The sequence below is a fragment of the Myodes glareolus genome, chromosome 14 (assembly GCF_982192425.1).
Source record: "Myodes glareolus chromosome 14, mMyoGla1.1, whole genome shotgun sequence".
NCBI lineage: Eukaryota > Metazoa > Chordata > Mammalia > Rodentia > Cricetidae > Myodes > Myodes glareolus.
Genome location: NC_142039.1, coordinates 20161692 through 20184626, shown reverse-complemented (window position 1 = coordinate 20184626; position 22935 = coordinate 20161692). Strand labels below are relative to the sequence as shown.

The 22935-nt window shown below is 36.5% G+C and overlaps 1 long non-coding RNA gene across 1 annotated transcript; it reads right to left on the bottom strand.

Annotated features, from left to right (window-relative positions):
- Nucleotides 1-373: 373 nt before the first annotated feature.
- LOC146891937 (uncharacterized) lies at nt 374-21974 on the bottom strand. The gene is made up of 3 exons (XR_015004946.2): nt 21553-21974; nt 10155-10255; nt 374-501 (listed from the first exon to the last, which is right to left on the bottom strand). It is a non-coding gene; the product is annotated as an uncharacterized LOC146891937 (long non-coding RNA).
- Between the last annotated feature and the right edge of the window lie 961 nt (nt 21975-22935).

Below are 22935 nucleotides of genomic sequence, written 5' to 3'. Positions count from 1 at the left end.
GAGTTCTGTATTTAGAGTTCCTGTGATTTGAAGGCTTCTTGATGTTGAGCATGGAAAATAGACAGTTTTAGAGCACAGATATTTTATAATCTCTTATGGGGTACTACATGGAAGATACGGTATCTTCCTAGCTACTGTTTATAATAGCTATCTAGTACTTCCTTTGTAGGAATTCCATAATAATTTGAGTTAAATCTTCCTCCACAGAGAAAGTGGTGTCTAACTTACTGAACCACAGTTCAGAATAATGTTTCTAATGAGTCATTCTTCTTTGTAGGAAGACTTGGACTCTCAACCCCAAATTACAACCACCTCTTCTCAGTAATTAGAAGACCAAAATAAAACGCAGATGCATACAGCTTTTAAGTTTATTTATACATTCACAGTGTCTTTCGTAGAGTTGCATACACAAACTGTATGTGTGACCTCTTTCATGGTCCTCTCTGTGAACACTTTTGATCTTCTATGACAATGTGGTCAGTGTGCTCTTATGGAGAACATCTGTATGGCAAAATGGGAGGGAAAAGCTTATTACAGAAGAGTTCTTAAAAATGAAGAAATTGACAGGTAAAGCTATTAGCATATGATGTATTAGCCACCCCCTCCCTCATTCCTTGAACATCTCTTCACTCTTTTATTTTTCTTATTCTATCAGAAAACATAATACACACACATGTTCCACAGAAAGGACATTGCATCTAAATCAATATTTAAACTATAAGAAGAGAGTTGTTAGGTTCAAAAAAATGTCAAAAAAACCCCAAGAATAGTTGCTTCCTGTTATGTTGCTTACCTTAACTGTGCCTTAACAATTAACAATTAATTGCATGGAAATGATATGAAAGGGAACGGGATCCTCACAAAAATATAAAGCATATACATTTCTCTTATTTGTAACCAAGTAAATAAATATAGCCACAAGAATGACATTTGATGACAATCATATGAATACTTAGAGAAGAGGGTCCAACAGGAAGAGTAAGTCATCCCTAAGGGGTGGTTGGTAAGACAAATTTCTCCGCATCTACAAATCACTGTCATATTAACCTAGGTAACAGAGAAAATACAAAAACTGGTGAAAATGTGTATGTGCAACCATAAAGGGAAAATGAAGTCACATGGTTGATACTACTACAAATTTCTTATGTGCGTATATATACGGAAAATATTGGGAGTTTATTTGCATTTTTGAATTAGGTTTTCTATTTCTGTCGTTATTTAAACTTTTTTAAAACTCTGACAGTATATTCTCATGTTGACATTGATGAAAGCTCTGTGAGTTATCCATGTTATGTACCTTAGTGTCCTTCAAATTATCCATTCTCAAATCACTTATCTGAATAATATGCAGGGCACCCATGGTGTCACTGAGATGACAGATGGCACCCACATGGGCTTTCAGGTCTTCTGCCTTTGGGGAAGATGCAAGGTCTTGGACATTTGTGTTTGACAGAGAACAGGGCTGTGATCTTTCATGTCTCTGTTCTGTGCAGCTGCTATTAAGCAATCAAGCTTGACTTTTCCTTATTCACACGGAGGGAATTGATATCCATTTCTTGTCTTCTGACATCTTTCCATCAATCACTCCGAAATAAACACATACAGGCACATGAATATGAACACACATGCTCATATCCACAGCTAATCTTTTGGGATATAAGCGCAATTCACAGTAACGAAATAATATATAATCTCCTTAGGTTTCCATTTTCAGTGCTCTCCAAAGAAAGTGTGATAAAGCCTATGCACTCACAACAGCAAATTTGCTCATGGCATTTCTTCTGTTATTCCTATTGAAAACATAGATCATATAATTATCTCCCATTAGATGCTGAATGATTTTGTTGATTTATCTTTGATTTGGATTTACTGTGGCAGTCTATATTCTCAGAAGGGTATATAAGGAGATGAATCTGGCTCAATATTAGTTACTAAGAGAATATCCTAGTACATGACAAGTTGTTTGGCAAGTTACTTCCACGTGTTCATTTCTGAATTTTACAGCATTAATTTATCTTTATAATTCATATCTTCCTGTCTTGTTGCCATCTGTTTAATATCTTTTAAAATACATTGGAATTAAAATATATTTTGCTTACATATGTATTTGTGTATGTGTGTAGGGGCACCTGTGGAGACTCCACTACTTTAGTGTTGGGATATCTTCCTCTATTGCCTTCTCACCTTGTTTGGAGACAGTGCGTTTGCTTTGTCTTTGTCTACATATATAGAGTTAGGACTTTATGTCAATCTGATGAATTGACATTTTTTGTGAAGTGTCTATATCAGATTCTATATTCAATATATTTTCTATTTTTTAGGTTTATGGATATTTTATCCATAACAGTCATTATTTAAATCAGCTAAAAACACATTCCATGTCTAAAACCAATTCTGAAAACTGTAAAGTTACACTTGAAGAGTTAATACATTTATTCCAAAAATTTGTGGATGTTACACATAGCTTTAAATATGCAGTCTTATGGTATTTATGAATTTCAATATTTTACTTCAGTTTTCTATACCAGTCATCTCCAAACCCTCTACATTCTCAGATTGAAACTGTTTCTATTGAACAACTCCCCATTTTCTCTTCACAACTCCTGGGGCTCATCATTCTTCTTACTGTATATAAAAATTTAACTATTCTTGTTGCATCACATAATATCAGCATATAAAGTGTGTCTTTCTGCATTTGGATTACTTCAGCTGTATTATTTTCAATGTCAATTCATGCTGTAAAATTTGTCACAGCATCCTTCCATTTGGGGTATGAAAGATGTACCTTTGTCTGGATACATAGCTTTATAAGTGTGTGTGTGTGTGTGTGTGTGTGTGTGTGTGTGTGTGTATTCCTTCGTCAGTACACATTAGGTAGCTTCTACCATTTAGCTATCGGGAATGATGCTGTTAATGCTGCAGGTGCATTAGCAAATCCCTCAGATGTTATTCTCAACTAGGGGTGGTCCTACCTAACCGGAAGAAAGTTGTTGAATTATACAGCTGATTCCTTTTTAATTCCTTGAGAAACTGTCAAGTTATTTTTGACAGTGGCTACAGATTTTGCATTTCCAATCAGAATATGTAAGTGTGCCAGGTTTAATGCATTCATCTAAATGAAATTAATCACTGTGTTATAAAATTGCCCTAAATTTGTTTTGCTTCTGCTGTAGTTTGTTATTCACCGGTTGGTACTGGTGGGTCTCCAACCCCAGAGTTCTGAGGATACACTAGAACTCAACAACAGTCCAATAGTCTCAGATATGTACATCTTAGGAGGAACGACAAGCTATACCACAAAGCATCACTTGCGGGCACAGTTGGGAGTAGAGCACCACTAGGGTCACTAGGACATGGGCTTTGCAGTGTCAATAAATTATATAAGCTCTATCACCCAGGAGAGAATGTAGTTACCCTGCTTAAATAATTCCACCACAAGAAAAATGGAACTCACCACTTAGAAATAAATAGGAAATATACAGAAAGTCAATGGTACAGAAGGCTGCCTGAGTAGGAGACTTTATCCAATGTAGCATATGGGAAGAAAAAAAATTCTGGCTTTTGAGCGGTATTAGTGCATTTAATAGATATGTAATCACACTCAATATCTGATGAGAATTGACTTAAAGAAGAAAGTGTTTCTTTGTCTGATGGTTTGAAGGCACAGTATCACAGTAGGGAAGGATTGGTAGCAAGAGTGGCTCATGGATGTGGATCCGTAGAGTCATTGGGCGGCTGTGCACATCTGGGTTGATCAAAAAGCAGGGAGTGGTCAGAATAAGCCAGACATTAAAATTTCACATCCTGCTGGCGGTGAGTCATTTCCTTCAGCAAAACTGCTAAATGTCATATGACACCCCTAAAAACACCACCTGCTGAGAGCTGGGCAAGGGACTCGAGCACATGGGTCTACAGGGGAACAATTCACATTAAACAACCATAACACAGATTATATCACACCTCAATTCAGACCTCACATCTCAATGGCATTTGGGAGAGAATTTACTCCATTTTTTTTTCTTGGCAACAAACAAAATTGATGTTGAAATATTTAATCTTGAGTCATGGTGCAGTGACTGGGTAGAAACAAACATTTTTACTCTAAGAGTAAGAGAATAAGAAAGCTGATATTTTAGCACAAAATGTTATCTCTAAGCTGTGCATATGGTTAATATATACTTTGCACAATCTCATACTGTGCACTACCATACATTTACAGAAAAAGGTAAATTCTGCTAAATTATTTCGATTGCATATTAACCTTCCGTACCCAAACATACATACATGTACTATATATGTATACGTAAAACTACTATGTATATGTACGTACCAAAACAATTGGGACACCCATCTTAAATATCTCTCCTTCATGCAAATGTATGAAGATTGCTGCTTTGAGGTAGGCTTTGTGATTATTAGAGTTATTAGCTACACTAGCTTTGCTATGTTCTCAAACTTCTTTTTAATTTGAAAGAACTGTTGAATAAAAGATGGGTTATTTTTTTAGATTGGAGTGATTAGGAGATAGCTTGTCAAAGTAAATGGAATAGGTAGATTGGCACAGTTAGTAACGCGCCCACCATGCACACACAGGGACCTGTGTTTCATTCCTAGAGCGCACATTTTAAATGGCAGGTGTGGTGGTGCATCTGTAATCTCTGTGCTGAGAGGCACAGACTGGTTCATCCCTGCTCAGCCAGCCTAGCAGAATTGGCAAATTCCAGGTGAAAGTGAGAGCCTGTCTCATAAAATTGAGGGTCTGGAGAAATGATTCAGTGGTTGAAAGCACTCATTGCTCTTAAAGTGGACCCAGGTTTAATTTCTAGCACCCACATGGTGACTTACAACCATTCGTAATTTCAGTTTCAGGGGATTTAATGCCCTCTTCCTATTGCCCTGGACACTGAGCACATATATGTTGCACAAACATACAGGCAAACAAAACACTCAAACATTAAAATAAATTCTTAGGAAAAAAAAGGAACAACAATCAAAAAGTTGATGACATCCTTAGGAACAATCCCAATGTGGGATTGTGACACCCATGCATAGGCTTACCAATGCATGCGTGCGCGCGCACACGCACACACACACACACACACACACACACACACACACACACACACACACACAGACAACATAAAGGCAAGTGAAAGAAATTGGCCTCTTCAAAGAAGATAAACACTAGGTTTATCCCAGAGAGGAGATTAGCACTGCAAGAAAACCTTTGAATTCTGGAAAACTTATAGCTGTCACTGAAAGCTTGTCAGTTCTGCAATATGTAAAGAATATTCTAGTGGGAATGACATTTAAAATGTCTTTTTTGGTTAGTATATGAAACACAGCAACCTTTAGAAAATCTGGGTAACTTGGAACATCCAGTGATTTTCAAAACACTTTTCATACGCACACACATACAAAACCCCCATGCATAGAATACCACTGGAAGGGAATATAATGAAATGTAGACAGCTTACTTTTTCGGTTTTTCTAGTCCCCACAGGAGTTAATGTTTAAGGTATTATCACTTAAATTTGAATGTAGTATCAAAGAATGACATCAACAACTACCTAAAATGACTAGCAAAATAATACTCTGTTTTTAAACTGCCTGTATAAAGCCAGCTAATTTTTCTTTTATCTCAACATAAACAACGTATTTTAAAGGCTTAAATACAAGGATGGACATAGTATCCAGATGTTTTCTGATAGAATATATGTTGGAGGAACCAGAAAACATGTAAAATAATCACCAGAGTCATCTAATACGCTTTCCTTGGAAAAATTTGTATTTTCTGTAAGAAACTACAGTAATCTATAGTGAATTTATTATTGTTTTCCAAAGATGAACAATGAATGCATACTTCAAGTGTTTTTTCTTGTCTATAGCAATTATATTCATAGATATAACCCTTATAAAATCTCCTCAACTACGTGAGCAGTTAATATGAAAACATAAAATCTTAAATCAAAATGTGAGAACTTCTGTCCATATGTTATTGCTGGATATCATATTATTTATATTTTTACCCACTTGATATGCAAACATTTTCTGCTTTTCGGAGGTAGAATTTGTGTGATTTTTGTCTTAATATTATGCACAATGATAACAAGGTTGCTATGAGTGTACTGCCTTGCCATTAAGCATGTAAATAAGAAGAGTCCTCAGTTGACTTATATCTAATTTATACATTCATCAAATATTTACTCAGTGCTGTAATGTGTCAGTCAGTGTTTTGGATATATGACTGTCTCAAAGAGAACAGGTACACCATCTCATCTTGTATGAAGTTATTTTAGAAACCATTTTGTTTTGTTTGATCTTTCAAAAGATTATGGAACCAAAGAACTTACGTCCAGATATAAACACAGCCTTTAACAAGGGGCAATTCGTATATGCCATAGAGACACTGGTCTAGAGGCTTTGTTATGGACCAATAAGTAGAATTGTATAGGGATAAGAAGGGCATTTGCTTCATCCAGAGTGGACTTTTCTTCAAAGAAATCTCAATCCCTTTCTTAATATGGTCTAATTTAGCAAATTTGTTAAAACAAATATCAGTAAGGAGATGTGAACAGGGCACATGGTTTCTGAAGAACAGCTTCCTGTGTTTAAATAAAACTCTGGAACTTAGCTTCATGTTCTTGAAAAATGGCTTCCCTCCTTTTAATCTCAATTTTTGCTTTTGATGGGAATAAATACAGAGACTCAGTTGGAAAATGTGCAGAAAGTGGAACTTGGAGCCCTGAGACCTGAATGGGAAGTCTCCATAAAATTGCTTCCCCTCAGGACTCAGAAAAAAACTTCTGAAGAGGCAGAGAGAGTATAAGATCCAGAGGGGATGGAAGACACCAAGGAATCAAGGCCCTGTAAATGCAGCAGGACTGATACATTTATAGTCTCCCAGACTGCAGCAGCATGCACACCATCTGCACAGGTCTGGACAACATGGGTCCCATCACTGAGAGGGAAAGTGGACACAAGTCCACATCATCAACTTTGCAAATGAAAAATTAATTTTCTTTGATGGAGCCTCAATGGGTAGACAAACCTCTCTTAAAGACAGACCCCATGCCCAGCAGGAGACAGCCAAGACAAAATGAACTCAATGACATTTTTGAGGCTCTTTGCATCATAATGCTTTCTCAGGGACTTTTATTTTGGTAGCTTTGAAGGTCATTACATATATATTACATTTTCTGCTTGTTTTGTTTTTGTAGAATTTCTGTGTGTGAATATGTGTGTATGTGTATATTTCTCTAGCTCTTTTTTCTCTGTTTTTTGTTTTGTCTTATTCCTCCGGTTGTTTGTTTTTATTTTACCTTATATTACTTTATTATTATTCTTTAGATGTCTGTTTGTTTACTAACTAGAGAGAGACTTGGAAAGGAGGGAAGGTGGGAGGAACTGGGCAGAGTAGGAGGGCAAACTGGAATCAGAATATTATATAGAAATCTACTTTTAATAAAAGAATAATAGAAAAAAGATGAAATGTGCCATTAGATCTAAATACTATATAAGTGCCTGCTACACACACACACACACACACACACACACACACACACATACACACACACACACACGTATATACAAAGTCAGCATATATATGTCTTCATTTATTCATATAAATAATTTGAATAGATAAACATCCACTCTGATATTTGTTTGGGAAAAAAATCATGCTCTTAGAAGGTTCTGCCGAAAGGGGAGAACAAACTACCAAGTATGTTTGTAGAAAACCGTCACTTGAATTCTGGGTATCGGGTGGGTTGGTCTGGAGCTTGTGGTAGTCTCAAGTCTCAGTCTCCCAGGTTCTGAGATTACAGGTATATAGCACTACATCTGTCAAAAACATTGCTCTTGACAAAATCAGGGTAACAGATGGGCACTCATGCTGGGGGGAACCTTGTGCTAAGAGGAATGAATGCAATTATGCTATGAACTTTTTGCCACTTAACATAGACACTTATCACAATTGTAGGTGACACAAAGCTAAAGATACAATATGTTGGCTAGAAGCAGTAGTATCTAAAATAAACTCCATAATTTTAATATTGGGTCAAACTCTACTGAATTAAATTTTATCTTAAAGTATATATTTTGCATTTGAACATTAAAAGAAGCAATATATTTGTGAGGAAGTTATTGATTATCAGATTAATATTGGTCAAGTAATAAGTCACAGAAACTTCATCAATATAAATTGGGCTCTATTTTTAGTAGCATGGCATCTTTATCATTTAAGGTGATGGGGCTTAGCTTAGGTGGCAATACTTTATGCCACATTCAGAGAACAAAAAAAAAGTAGGGCATATTTCCACAGAGCAACTTTGAAAGCTAGTGAACTTGAAACTGCCATCTTAGGAGCTGAGGAGTGTGACAATGACAAGCCATCCTGATCCTGTACCCTCTCAACACGTCCACAGTCCGTTTGCCCTCACTCTGCCCAGCCTCAGGTATGTCAGTAAGCTGTGTTGGAGCAGTTACACCAAGCATCCCAAGGTAGTTACTCAACTCCCAGCTTTGCTTCAGCTCTTCTTTACTTAATCAGTAACATTCTTTCTTCAACTAACCAATTTTAGGGGGTTTTTTTAAGAATAAAAATTACATTTTTGGTTATGAGCCTAGCCTTTAACAGCTGACTCTATAGGGGTTCCTAGGTGTCCATGGAGATGTTCCCAGCTAGTTCATTGGGCAGCTGAGGAGAGGGAGCCTGAAGTGGTCCTATCCTATAGCCACACTGATGAATATCTTGTATAGAACCATAGAAGCTTCATCTAGTGATGGATGGAGATAGAGACAGAGTCCCACATTGGCGCACTGGACTGAACTCCCAAGGCCCAAATGAGGAGCAGAAAGAGGGAGAACATGAGCAAGGAAGTCAGGACTGCGAGGGGTGCACCTACCCACTGAGACGGTGGGGCTGATCTAATGGGAGCTCACCAAGGCCAGCTGGACTGGGACTGAAAAAGCATGGGATCAAACCAGACTCTCTGAATGTGGCAGACAATGAAGGCTGACTGAGAAGCCAAGGACAATGGCACTGGGTTTTGATCCTACTGCATGTACTGGCTTTGTGGGAGCCTAGTCTGTTTGGTTGAGCACCTTCCTGGACCTGGGGGAGGACCTTGGACTTCCCACAGGGCAGGGAATCCTGACTGCTCTTTGGACTGGAGAGGGAGGGGGAAGGGAGTGGGGGGGGGAAGGGAAGGGAAATCGGAGGTAGGGAGGAGAAGGAAATTTTTTAATAATAAAATAAATAAAAATTAAAAAAAGAATAAAAATTATATTTATGTGTGCTACATTGATGTCGATGCCCTCAGAAGCCAGAAAGAGTCATCTGGTTCCCTGAAGGGATAAGGTGCCTGATGTGTGTGTATCCCATTGAACCTGAGTCCTTTGCAAGGGCAGTAAGTACATTTAAGTGTGGAGCCATCCCACTGGCCTCAAGTAATCCTTCTTTTAGGTTTTAACTTCTCGGATCCTAGTTATTATCCGATCTTAACGGAGTTTGACCTTTTGGATTTCTTTGCCTCAAAAATCATAGATGGAATTCAAGGAATTCTATTCAGAGTAGATGGAGAAATGACTCAACTTCCCTTAGAGATGCAGGCTCTTACAACTTGCTAGAAATAGCCTTCAAGGGCAAATCTAAAATGCAAATGAGAAGATTAATGGGAGGCTGCTTACTAAAAGCAACTTCCAAGTAGCTAGAGTCATCTAATGTGATTGGAGTTTGTCTAAGTACTAAGGATTTTCCCACTTCTACAGACTCATCAAGAGAGATTTCTTCTATTTGCGGTGCTCTTGAATCAATAATTAAACAGAAAAAATACAGTCTTTTATTCTGATTTATATTTGTACTTCCAAGTATAGGTATTTCTTTATAGCCACTTTTATACTGATCATTTGGAAAATGAGAAAGTAAGTGAAGGGGCTCAGTATGCAGTTCAGTGTTAGAGTGCTTGCTTAGTACACACACATCCATGAGTTTAGTCCCTGGTTCTACAAATAAGATAAAATAAAATAGAAGATAATTGATTTCTATTTCTTAGGGACTGAGGAGGTAGCTCAGTGGATAAAGTGACAGCTCAGCAAACCTAAGAACTTGGGCCTCCAACACACACATGAAAGCAAGACATGGTGCTGCCTACCTTGAGCCAAGCCCTGGTGAAGGTGAAAGCAGGTGGGTCTCGATGTCTCATTAGCCAACTTGCCTTGCTGAAACAGTGATCTCCAGCTTCTCTGAGAAAACCTGTCTCAATAAAAAGAGTGAAGAATGAGCAAAGAAGCCAACCCTCCTACACACATACACACACACACACACACACACACACACACACACACGCACAAGAACTGTTTATGGTCAGTTCAGTGATGTCCCTAACATTAGCAATTGAAGGAAGAGACTCATAGCAATTCAAGTTAAGGAAACAGAGTGTGTAGAAAACAAAATTTGAATATTGTTACCTTTATTAATTTAAAGGTTAAAAAGTTCTTATCTCAGAAATGAAAAGGCATCACCATCCCTGACTTCAGGTTCTACCATAGAGCTATAGAAACCAAAACACCTTGTTGTGGCAAAAAAAAAAAAAACAGACATGTAGATCATTGGCATCGAATTGAAGACCCTGACAGAAATCCATACACCTGTGAACACCTGATTTTTGACAAGGAAGCCAAAATTATAAAATGGAAAATAGAACTCATCTTCAACAAATGGTGTTGGCTCATAACTGGATGATGACATGAAGAAGAATAAAAATATATCCATATCTATCACCCTGCACAAAATTCAAATCCAAGTAGATCAAAGTCCTCAACATAAATCCAGTTGCACTGAACCTGATAGAAGAGAAAGTGAGAAGTAGCCCTAAACACATTGGCACAGGAGACGAGTTCCTGAATATAACACCAGGAGCACAGACACTGATATAGACAATTAATAAATGGGACCTCCTGAAACTGAAAAGCTTCTACAAAAAAAAGACACTGTAAAACAGCAGCCTCACCAATCCCACATCTGATAGAAGAATATCTCTAAAATATAAAAAGAACTCAAGAAGCTAAATATCTAAATACCAAATAATCCAGTTAAAAAAAATGGGATACAGATCTAAACAGAGAATTCTTAACTGAAAAATTTCAAATGTCCTAAAGACACTAAATGAATTGCTCAAGGTCCTTAATCATAAGGGAAACAATTCTGATTTTGTTAAACTGGATATTGTTTGTCTGCCTTTTGGTTAGTTTGGATAAAGGTTATTTGCTGATTTTCACAAAGAACCAATTCTTTGTCTCGCTGATTCTTTGTATTGTTTTCTTTGTTTCTATTTTGTTGATTTCATCTCTCAATTTGATTATACCCTGCCATTTAGTTCTCTGGTGTGAGTTTGCTTCTGTTTGTTCTAAAGTTTTCAAATGTTCTGTTAATACACTAGTGTGGTTTTTTTTCCAGCTTCTTTATGTAGGCGTTTAGTGCTATGAACTTTCCTCTTAACACTGCTTTTATTGTGTCTTATAGATTTGGGAATGTTATGTGGTCATTTTCATTGAATTTTAGGAAAACTTTAATTTCTTCCTTGACCATACTGATGCTTCATATGAGCATTGTTTAATTTCCATGTATTTGTGGGTTTTCTGGAATTAGTGTTGCTGTTGAATTTTATTTTTAAGCCATTGTGATTTGATAAGATACATAGAATTATTCTGATTTGTTGACAGACAAGATTTGCCCACTAAGGAATTAGTAGCATGACTGTTACAGAAGTCATCGAATGCTTTCAAACTGGATTTGGACTTGAAACTTGTTATACAAGAATGTTGTTGGCTGTTTTTTACTTTTTGTTATTTGACTCTTTTTGAGATCCTGCCACCCAGATATTTATAACTGAGCACCTTATATCTGCTCCAATATTTTTGTCTAACTTACAACACAGGGCCATTATTTGGTAGACACTGAGACAGAAAGATTTTTCTTCCGTAGAGCTTAACAGCTTCTATCTGCTTTTTCAAGTATCATGTATTAAGTATCTGCTTAGCCAAGCATTTTACTGAAAAGCAAGGCTACAATATACCATATTGACTGCAATAGCTAGTTTTGTGTGTCAACGTGGGTGGTCCATAGAGCCCATATTTGGTTCATACATCATTGTAATTATGTGCCATTATTCTAGATGTTTTCATGGGGATAATTTGGATGCAATATACATTTAAATTAGTTGATTTTGAGTAAAGCAGATTGCTTTCCATAATGTGGGTGGGCTTTTCTAATCACTCAAAGCCAGAATAGCACAAAAGGTTGACCTCTTTCCTGGAAGAGAGAGTACTCCAGCAGACGGCCTTCAGACTTTGTCTGCAACATTGGCTCTTCTTGCATCTACAGCAGATGTTAGGCCTGCTGGCCTTGCCTATCACAGCTCTCTCTTCTAAGCCTTCCAATTTATATAAACCAGTTTTGGGAATGAATCCCTCTTAGATGGAAATGCAGGTAAATGTAAATACAGACAGGGAGGCACACACACACACACACACACACACACCTGTTTCTGTTTCTTTATAGAACCCTGCTTTCTATGTGTACCACTCATGTTACCTGTTCTTAAGAAGCTCTTTACTCAGCGAGAGGGTGCCCAATTTGATGATTAATTGGAACATAACAGCCTAAGAATATATGCTTTATGAATGAGTAGCTTGGCTGAAAAGAAGTTGCAAAAGTTTTATCTTAAAACATTCATAAACCCATAATAGATGGAGGAGTTTGTTTTGTATAAGTGGCTACACATACTAGAGAAAAGACAAATGGCAACACAGTTTGGAACAAAATTATTAATTATTATGTTGGAAAATTCAAAGTGAATGAGAGGCAGATGCTTACTCCAAGAAAATGGGTCACAGTTCTGTAGCCTAAACAAATGGAACACACAATTTTAGTCATACACACACACACATACACACACACAAACAGAGAGAGAGAGAGAGAGAGAGAGAGAGAGAGAGAGAGAGAGAGAGAGAGGGAGGGAGGGAGAGAGAATACAGAAAACTCCATATGAAATGGTTCTATATAGATACTCAATTGTACTTTGTCTTTATAGTCATTTGCTATTGCCCCTCATGATTATTTTAAATATCCTAGATTGTTGCATAGGACCATGGGCAATTGTGTACTCATTTTTTTCTTTCCATCATAACTTTAATTAGTTAGTCTTTTATTTTGAGTACTATTAATAGTCAAGTATTTTGAGACTTGAAAAAGAAGCTGCAAAAAGAATGAATGCAGCGTTTTCCTCTCTTCCATGCCCTTAATATCACAGTAAATATTTGGAAATCCGGAGGTAGCCCCTTGAGTGAAGTGCTGGTTGTGCAGGCCTAAGGACCTGAGTTCAGATCAATAGCACCTAGTAAAAGCCCAGCATGGTATGTGTGTCTATAGACCCAGCGTTAGAGGACAGAGACAGGTAGGTCTAAGAGGCTTTCGTGACCAGTCAGTCTAATAGAAGCAATAAGCTCAAGTTCAGTGTGAGAATCTGCCTCAAAATATAAAGGTAAGGATTGGAAAGATGGCACAGCAGTTAAGAACACAGCGGACCTCAGTTCAGTTTCCAGCACTGCCTGTAATTCCAGATCCAGGGAGCCTCAGACCCTTTTCTGGCCTCTGAATGCACCTACAAGCATGTACATATACTCACACAGAGATAGCCACACTGATAACTAAGAATAAGATACATCTTTAACAATGTACATAAGTTTGAGTAGATATTGAAGAAGACACCGCAGCATCAACCTCTGATTTCCAAACACACAAGCACAACAAATACACTCACTCACATCTATACACTCCCTCCCCCCAAAGTGGAGAACTTAATTTTTCCCAATTATTAGGATTCAGTTTATTTCTACTTTGATATGATATATTTTCAGAATTGTTCTATAGACCAGACATTTTTATAGTGATGGTATAGCTAAGCAAATATCTAGAGGAAAGTACTTTAGAACTGAAAGAGTTAAAAATCACTGTTGAATAAAAATAAATACCTGCCATCTAGGTAAAAATGATCTTAATGGAATTTCCATTTTTAAAGTAAATATTAGAGTAAGAGTCATTAGGTAACATGATTTATTCTAAAATAACAGCAGGGATATGTAGATTTCATAGTAATTCTATAAGTAATGCCAAAGATTCACCTTCAGGAGCAAGCTAATTAGCTCATTAAAATATCCTATCTTGCTGAAAGCTGTTCTCCTTGAAGACTGTCAGTTGTGTGATTGAATGACAAGCAGACTCTCTTGGTATTTTATGGATATGTGATCCTTGGCATTCTGTAATGAAACTGCTCTTCTTTGTTTATAAAAGAACATTCAATTTTCATGGAAATGTCAGAAAGATTATATTGTTTTCTTCCATTTATTTGTATTGTTTCGGCCTGGGATGCATTTGAAAACCTTTCGACAGAATATTTTGCAGTTGCTTCAATAGTCATAATACAACTGGTACAAATTGGCAGTGCTAATTTATTGCTAATGGCCAAAGATAGGGATCTTTTTTTCAATAAGAAATCATGTGAGAACTATCAATTTCCAGTTAATGTAGGATCATTTCAAGATTGTAGTCATTTTATTCTACTTTCCCCTAAATGATAAGAAAACATTTTGTGATAAGATAATTATTTATGTATGTTTTTATGTGCTTATTTGAGTTTGTGTGTGGATACATATGCACATGTACATATATACATAATATGCAAATACATAGATCATGCATGTTGCATACCTGAAAGTTGATAGACATTCAATACATGTTTAATAATAAAATGAATAAATTCAGTAACTAGTCAATTCACATGTCAGAAATTTGATAGTTCTTTGTGCTGATATTTTCCTATGGTTATATTTTCAATAAGCTTTGGCATTAGACAAAATAGTTACTTATAATGCAAGCTTACTCTTTGCATTTTGTTTAAGCTAATATTGTGCTAGTTAATACCAAATCATGTTAAATCTTAATAAATAGTAGTTTAGACATTCATGTGAATTTTAAGACTGTTTCTTGCAAAAGATGTTAACATGTGGGGGAAAGGGAGAAAAATCAAACAAAAATGTAGGAATGGGTAAAAGTCTATTGAACTTCAGCTAAAATAAAGAAAACTCATCTATTATTTATTCATTCATACATATATTCAACTGTAAATGTTTATAAACTAACAAGATGCTAGAATAGAGATGATACTGATGAATAAATATGACAGCAGGCATTAGCCAAATTTGTAAGTATAGACTGTTGTGGGAATATAAAGAAGGGTCCATGAGCCAATCTTTCTGAGTTCAAGGTGTCTTCCCTCAAGGGCATGCAGAATGTCACAAAAAATGTATTAACCAGAGGAATATTCATGAAGGGTCCAGACAGAGATTGTGAATTGCATCCAAGTGCCCTCTTTCATTTAGTAATGAACCATGGCCAGCAAATCAGCTGCAAGAAGGTTCATGTCCACCCACTGAATCAAATACTTTGGTCCCAGCTGGAGGGCAGGCTGGTCATGAAGCTAAATTATCAATAATATACAATGAATAAAAGTGATGTGTTTACTTACTTAGTTGCTTCATTAAGCATATAATAGTATAATGATTAGGACCCAGCTTGGACTACAAGGTCAAGTACCAACCCCTAAGGAGTGGAACGCAAAAAAGACAGAAGGAATTCAGGTTGATGTAAATGAATTACTCTAGCACCATTGCGTTGTGCTTGGGGGACTGTAGGTCTTCCACAGAACCCGGTTGTGTGCTAGATTTGCAGGCGTCTGTTGTTCTTGAAAATGTGTGCTGGCCTTTCGACTACCACATGAAACAGAGAGAAAAAAAAAAAACCAGTACAAAACAAGCAAACAAAGACACTTCAATTTTGATGAGGGAAACAACATATTTGGGTTTGTATTTTTTTAGTTTTTTTAACCTGAATTCAAAATAAAGAGGCTGAGGAAAGAATTTGTGCAAAGTGTCAAGAATGAAATGTAGGACACAAACATTGAAGGATTTGCTATCAGGATGGCTGACATTTTTATCTGCTTCTGAAGGCTTTTCTGTCTTTTAGAATAATCCGACTCTCTCCCTCAGACTCTTTTCTTTCTTAGTCTACGCAGTCTTGTGATCTTTTCCCCCAACAAATACAGAATTTGTTTACATTCATCAATGCCTGCAAAATCTGAACCTGGACCCCACACCTTCAACTTTCTGTCAAATAGTTAATATCTGATGATTTCTGAATATAACTAATTTTCCATTTTAAACATTCATCTGCAAGAGTTCCATACAAATCCCTTGAGGACAGTGAAGTGTTTACACACCTTAAAAAGAGTCAAAATATCTTTAAAAGCAAAGTATATGCTACATTTATCATTAGTTTTGCTTAACATGTGCTTCGAAACTATATAATCCACAGAGTTCATACAACTGGGCTCTTCATCTGCCTTCCTTGCCTGTCCCTGATGCTTCCAGTCCATTGGCATTCGGGCTGGACTGCACATGGTGATTCAATGTATTTGCAGCCTGCTGTTTTCATGGCCAACTCATGTCCAAGATATTTCCCCATATAATTATGTTCCTGTCAACACCATTCACAACAGGCCCATCACTCACAATTGTATTAGCCTGTAGAAATTTCATATTGATATATTCAATCATTTTACTTTTCTGAAGTCAACTAACTTGTGAGACTTATGAAAAAACCTGCAAGCCTATGTTTGACTTCACCATTGGCCCATGAACTGGAGGTTAAGAAAGCTTTCCACAGCACTGGATCATTCTCTCTTGACTTTTGGATTAACTCTTCCCAGGCTCTCAAGTCTCACGTCATTTAGAAATGGATCGCATACATTTTTAATTGGACGGACTCTATCATTTTTAAGCTTAAATCATGTTTTAATAATTTCATTTCCTCTCATACTGAATTTGTTATCTTTGGCTGCCTTTTTTCCTGTCTGACAAGAATTTTTTATTATCACAAATGTTAAAAAATATCAAATTAATTTTTACCATTTTCCTTGCCTTCGTTCTACTCTCCCCCCCCCCCCCGTCTCCGTCAGGCTCGTCACCATGTTCTGTCTGAAAACTCATGCTCCCTCGTTCTACTAAACTTCCTAACATTAACTTTCAATTGTTTTAGGATACTGCACATCCATATAGTAGCATTCATTGTCAATGTGAAACATTAGATATGTTGAACACATATATGCTACTGCAGAACGACTGTGTGTTTCAAAAACAGATATGGGAAAAACAAAACAAATAGAACTTCATTTATGTAAATAGCATGACTTCAACTTTAACTCAGAATATAGCTTATTATCTTGATTTCAGAACTGTCACTCACAAAAATTTAAGTAAATATTTAAAATTACAAAGGATTCCTTGTCCTCTTCTTTAGTTATAATAAATGCTGCATAGATTTGTGTTTCTAGAAACATGAAATGGTCAATAGATGCATATCAGGAGCGAGCAATAGACACTGACCTGCAATGATATTGCATTGTGCAGAAATCTATGTTATCCAGGTGTCTGACAGTAAGAATTTGGCAGAAATGCATATATATGTGGGTTTTCTGTTTTTTATTATTTTACCTAACTGTGCCTGTCCTCTTGACTAGTTTCTGTTTCTGACTTTGATAGAGCACAGTTAGCCAACAAGTATGGAATTAACACACCCTTCCTTTCAGTTTTAAAGACATAGAACAAGGTATGTGGAGATTTATCTAGGGTCCAGGCAATGCTTATTTTTAAAATAAGTCTAAGCAGTTACCACACATATTCTGTCATCATTGTGCATTGTGTCCTGAGTGTCAGAGGTGGGCACAGGTACTTGTATGCATCTGTGTATTTATGATATGAAATATTTTCGAAAATGTTAGGATTTAGGACAGAGGGCTCACGTTGACAAAGTTGGAGGAAAGACTGCTTAAATCAGAAGACTTCTAAAACAACCTAAATCAGGCCACCTGTCACTACTGCTTTCTCTCTCTTTTATCAGTGTCTTCCCACTGCAAGCAAGCACAACACACTGCATTCACGGTTTCCACACTGTTCATTTGTTACAACACGTTTCTCTTTCCTAATTCGTCTTGGGTTAATTTCTCCAAGCACACTGTGTACTAACCTTTTGCCCTTCCTTCTTCATCTTTAAGACATAAAGAAACATCTATGCCTTATCAGAGATGCATGCTTTTACTGTTTCCTTTCCATGTTTCAGCATATACAATAGTGTCTTATACATGGAAGTCATCAATGTATAATTTATAGTATGTAAAATAAGGGAGGAAGATTTCCATGCTGATGGGATTACTTGGGAACATGATTTCTCAGTGTGAAATCAGTGTTTAGTATAGCAAGATTAAAATAGTAGTTTTTATAAAGAAATAAAGTTCTGTTGTATATTAAGGCATCTAGCAATGATTTCATAGAAATTACGAAAGGACCTACTATAATAACATTCATGGCTAAGTCTAATTTGTATAACATCTTCAAGTTTCTAAATACTTTCACATACGTAAACTTACTTGCAGAAGAGCTCTGTTTTTCTAGCTGGATGAAGGTTAGAGAAGCATAAGAACATAACTAGGAACAGAAGGAAACTACTTTCATCCTCCAATAATTCATGGAATTTTGTTTTGAATTTGATTTTTTTGTGTGTGTGGCTGTGGCTGACATTTTTAAATTTTTTATTGACTTTTATAAAACTTGAAGTTTATTAATTTCTGACAATGGAAAATGTCTAGAATGGCCAACTCAACCATATACCCAGGTAAATATTTTAGTAAGAACCAAATATCTTTGTGAAGATGAAAAAGAATATATCTACAGTCAAACCTATTAAAGTTACCCTGGATGAAAAAAAAATAAAGCTGAGTTTTTGACCTAGTGCTCAAGATGCAATCTATCACATGGTTCCTCCAAGGCTCGTTATTTTGTATTTGGAGAGGCCCCTAGTTGTAATTCTTGACAGTGTCACAATTGAATACTCAAACACATTAAATGTGAATTAAAATTTTCCCATACATATCTCTAGCTAAGATTTTCATTTTTTACAAGTATATGGCCAATATTTCTAAACTGGTTAAGAGACTGATTCAAATAGAATCATGGCATGGCTTGTGGAAGACATTTAATCTCCTGAGGGAAAAGCTAGCAGGCGATAACAATGAGAATTTCATTATTTATCTTGAAAAGCATCGTGTGCTATACCAAGAATCACATTAATCTAGCAAGACATCATAAATGAGCCATATTTGTCCATTTTGCTGAACAAAATATGTATCTAAACTAACCTTCCCCTTGCTTTCTTGCCCATCTCAGTAAATTTCTCTTGACATTCTTGTTGAAAAACTGGATAACGTTGCATTCTAAAATAAACAATTTATTCCTAGAGTACTGAGAGTACAGTCTAAGGTCTTCCTGCCCTGAGAAGGTTCCTTAGCACCCTTCCTATCAGTACATCAAACTTTACACTAGAAACTGTTTTAAAACTATGCAGTCAATTCCTGCCAAGTAACAGCGCAATTCTAAACTGACAGATTCCTTCCTGTAGGGAGGATCTTGAAGACTCAGGAAAAAAAAAATTTACAAGTCTCAGAAAGCAAGCTTGTGGAATTTACAAATTTCAAGGCAACCCCTAAAGTCACATAAGCAGAACCAATTGCTAGGGAGAGGTAACTGTCTGACAGGCAGTCTTCTAATTAACTCTGCAACTGGTTGTGTTTCTTCATGTTTAATTCTGTTGTTAAAGAAACTCAGTCTGATTTCATCATCACCTTCTGATGCTGGTGACATTGTTGGTTACATGTAAAGATGGTAACTAGAAATCTTGAGAAAAACTATGCCTCTATCCACTCATTCAAGTTTTCAAAAATCCTATTGCTAAAACTCCTATTGCTAGCATATTTATTATTGTTGTATCATCACGATCATCATTTTATCTTTTAAATATCTGGTAGAAATAGCTTTCTAGATTCAGTACATGGCAATGTTCAGTTCCATTTTCTTGACCTATGTAGCAACACTTGTTCTCTGTACTTCCGTTTACCCTTATCAACCACAGTCTCAAAACAGTCGAGAAATGATCACTATGAGATTTCAGAGGAAGAGAACCCTTAACTTCATTTATTGATGAACTTTTTAATTATCATCCTATTTTGTCACTAGTTATTGTTGACAGCCTCTTATTGTGTTAAACTTTTAAATGGATTTTATTGGAATAAATATAGCTTCATGAGGAAAGTATAGTACATTTAGGGATCATTTGCATCTATGTTTTCAAATCTCTATGTGGGGATCTTGGAACATGCATAATGTGGTATTCATAAATGACTAAATGGAAAAAGGAATTGTGATGCGATGTATAAGATAAAAGAGTCTTAGCTAATTTTAAAATGCACACCCACCCACACCCATTCACCCACACCCAGAGAGAGAGAGAGAGAGAGAGAGAGAGAGAGAGAGAGAGAGAGAGAGAGAATGGAAACTACATTTGAAGAGTTCTTTTCAAAGTTAATGAATTATTCAGATAGCAACTTTATTTCTGTAAAATACTGATTATTTCCTACTAAAGTCTCCAGGAAAGTATTTTAGCTTTCACTCATTAACAGAATAGGCTAATATGAGCAGTATATGCATGGACTAAAAAGAATTCACTCTTCTCTCTGTGAGGAATCCAGATACTTTTGCAATTAACATTAACTCCTGCACTTTGACTAAAATTAGTCCTTTGCAACCTTTTCCTGGAAATAATAAGTGGCTGATTGCCATATCTAAAAACTCCCCTTCTGTTCTACCATTGTACAGGTTTGCCAAACCTTCTGCCTCGTGGCTACTTCAATACTCTAGATTCTAGTTCAATTTTAAAGTTTCAGGATAAGAATGAACACGTATGGGCACTATACAGAAATTTGTACTTCTCCATTGTGTGGTAATCAGAGCATGTCCTCCAGGGTCTCTTTGGCATTCTCACTTCTTAGAAATTAAAGATGCAGAAACTAGGGCTCATCAAAGTGAAGGAATTGGCTCAGACTTTTAAGTCACTGTCTGTCCTTCTCAACCACATTTTTTAATCTGTCTGTCATTTTTATAACTATTAATTTAAATCAGGCACTGTTAATTATATGTTTTCATCATTTTGTTTGCTAAACATTCAGCTATCTTCCATATATGCTACAGAAAAATGAACAAGGAGAATATACCATATAACAGTTTTTACTTGAATGATCTTCTGCGTACTATGCTGAGCTAAATATTATAAAAGTCGTTTTTGGAACTGGCTCCATCTAGTTAAGTAAGCACGTCGGATCTTGGGAGAGGCATTTGTTTGGAAGTGGTTCAGTGTAGGAAGCCAGGGAGGTGAGCAGGGAGGCAGAAGAAAATTGCATTCTTTGTTCTGCTTCTCTCCCCAACTGTTTCGCTCTTTAGTGGTTCCTCCGCTAATCGGCACCAGTTCACAGCCAATACTGTCTACAGAAAAATCCTCCTCCTTAGAAACAAGCATGAGTTCCCCAAATGCTTCTCACTGTCTCTTACCTTCTGCTGTGGTGGGAGCGACCCAGCTCCACTAAGAACTGTAGTCATCGGCCCCTTTCCTTTGTGAAGCAGATGGTGTGGCTAGAACTTCTTCACAATGGCTGGAGCTTGTTTCAAATTAAAGTCACAGCCCTTCCTACTTGCTGCGCTGTAGTTAACCATGGCTTCTTTGTCATGTTGCAGGCATGAGACTGATCAGCAGTTGCAATCCATTTGCACTCACCAAATGTTAAAGTGTTTTGCTTGTGAGATCTCATGCCTTAAGGAAAATGGATCGAACAATGGAAGATTGGCACTTCCTCATTATATTCAAGGGCTCAGCTTTTAACCTTACTTGGCATTGTTAGTTAACTGTGCTTATCCTTTTAAAACAATTTGAAAGCAACTCTCTTTTCAAGTAAAATCCTCCTAAAATCAAGCATTATTCCCAGGATCCATAAATGAAATGCAAATGTATAGTTGAATTGGGTTTAACTCGGAGCAGAAAATAGCTTACTTTGAATATCTTGGTTCTTTGGGGGTTGTGTAAATGCACAATCTGTTTCTGTCTATTCCTTATTTCCCAGATTGGTATACATGTTTAGTTATTTAATTGGCTCTGTTTTATGTTTCCACAGTTTATCTAAATATAATTGACATACACCAAGCTAAACATTTAAAAGGAATGTTTTTCTCATTTTCAACACATATGTATATCCCTGCAAATCATTAATCACAAAAAGAACATCATCTATATACATGAACACCATTCTCATACCCTCCACATTTCCTCTCCCCAATTAGCTCTGATGTCCACAGATTCTTGCTTTTCCATTTGTTATAAAGTTACAGTACAAATACTGTTTAGTCTGACTTCCTCAGTATAATTATTTCAAGACTCAATCATATTGTACGTGTGGCATTTATTGTTTACAATTCACTAGAAGATTCAATCGCATAAATGTACAGTAGTCTATCAATTAACCAAAAGTGAGCAATTGGGTTATTTCTCATTTTGGAATTTAACCAATAAAGCTACCCAATCACTTTTGTTCCTCTGATGTAAACTTATGCCTCCTTCATCACTTTTCAGCAAGTACATGGATGTGGATGCTTTGATCATACAGTGGGTTCACGTGTAATGGTTTAAGTCAAGTGAACAGTTTTGTAAAGTATTGCGCTCTTTTATTTACTCAAAAGTGCTTGTTTTGAAGTTAGTCTATGTTGTCTTAGTTTCTTTTCTGTGGCTGTGATAAAGTACCCTGGTGAGAGCAACCTACAGGAGAAAGGACTGATTTAGTTCATAGTTTCAGGTTACAATCCATGGCAGCAGAGAACTCAGAAAAGCAGGAGCCTTAGAAAGCTGATCACATTATTTCTGGAGTCAGAAGAAAATTGCAGTGA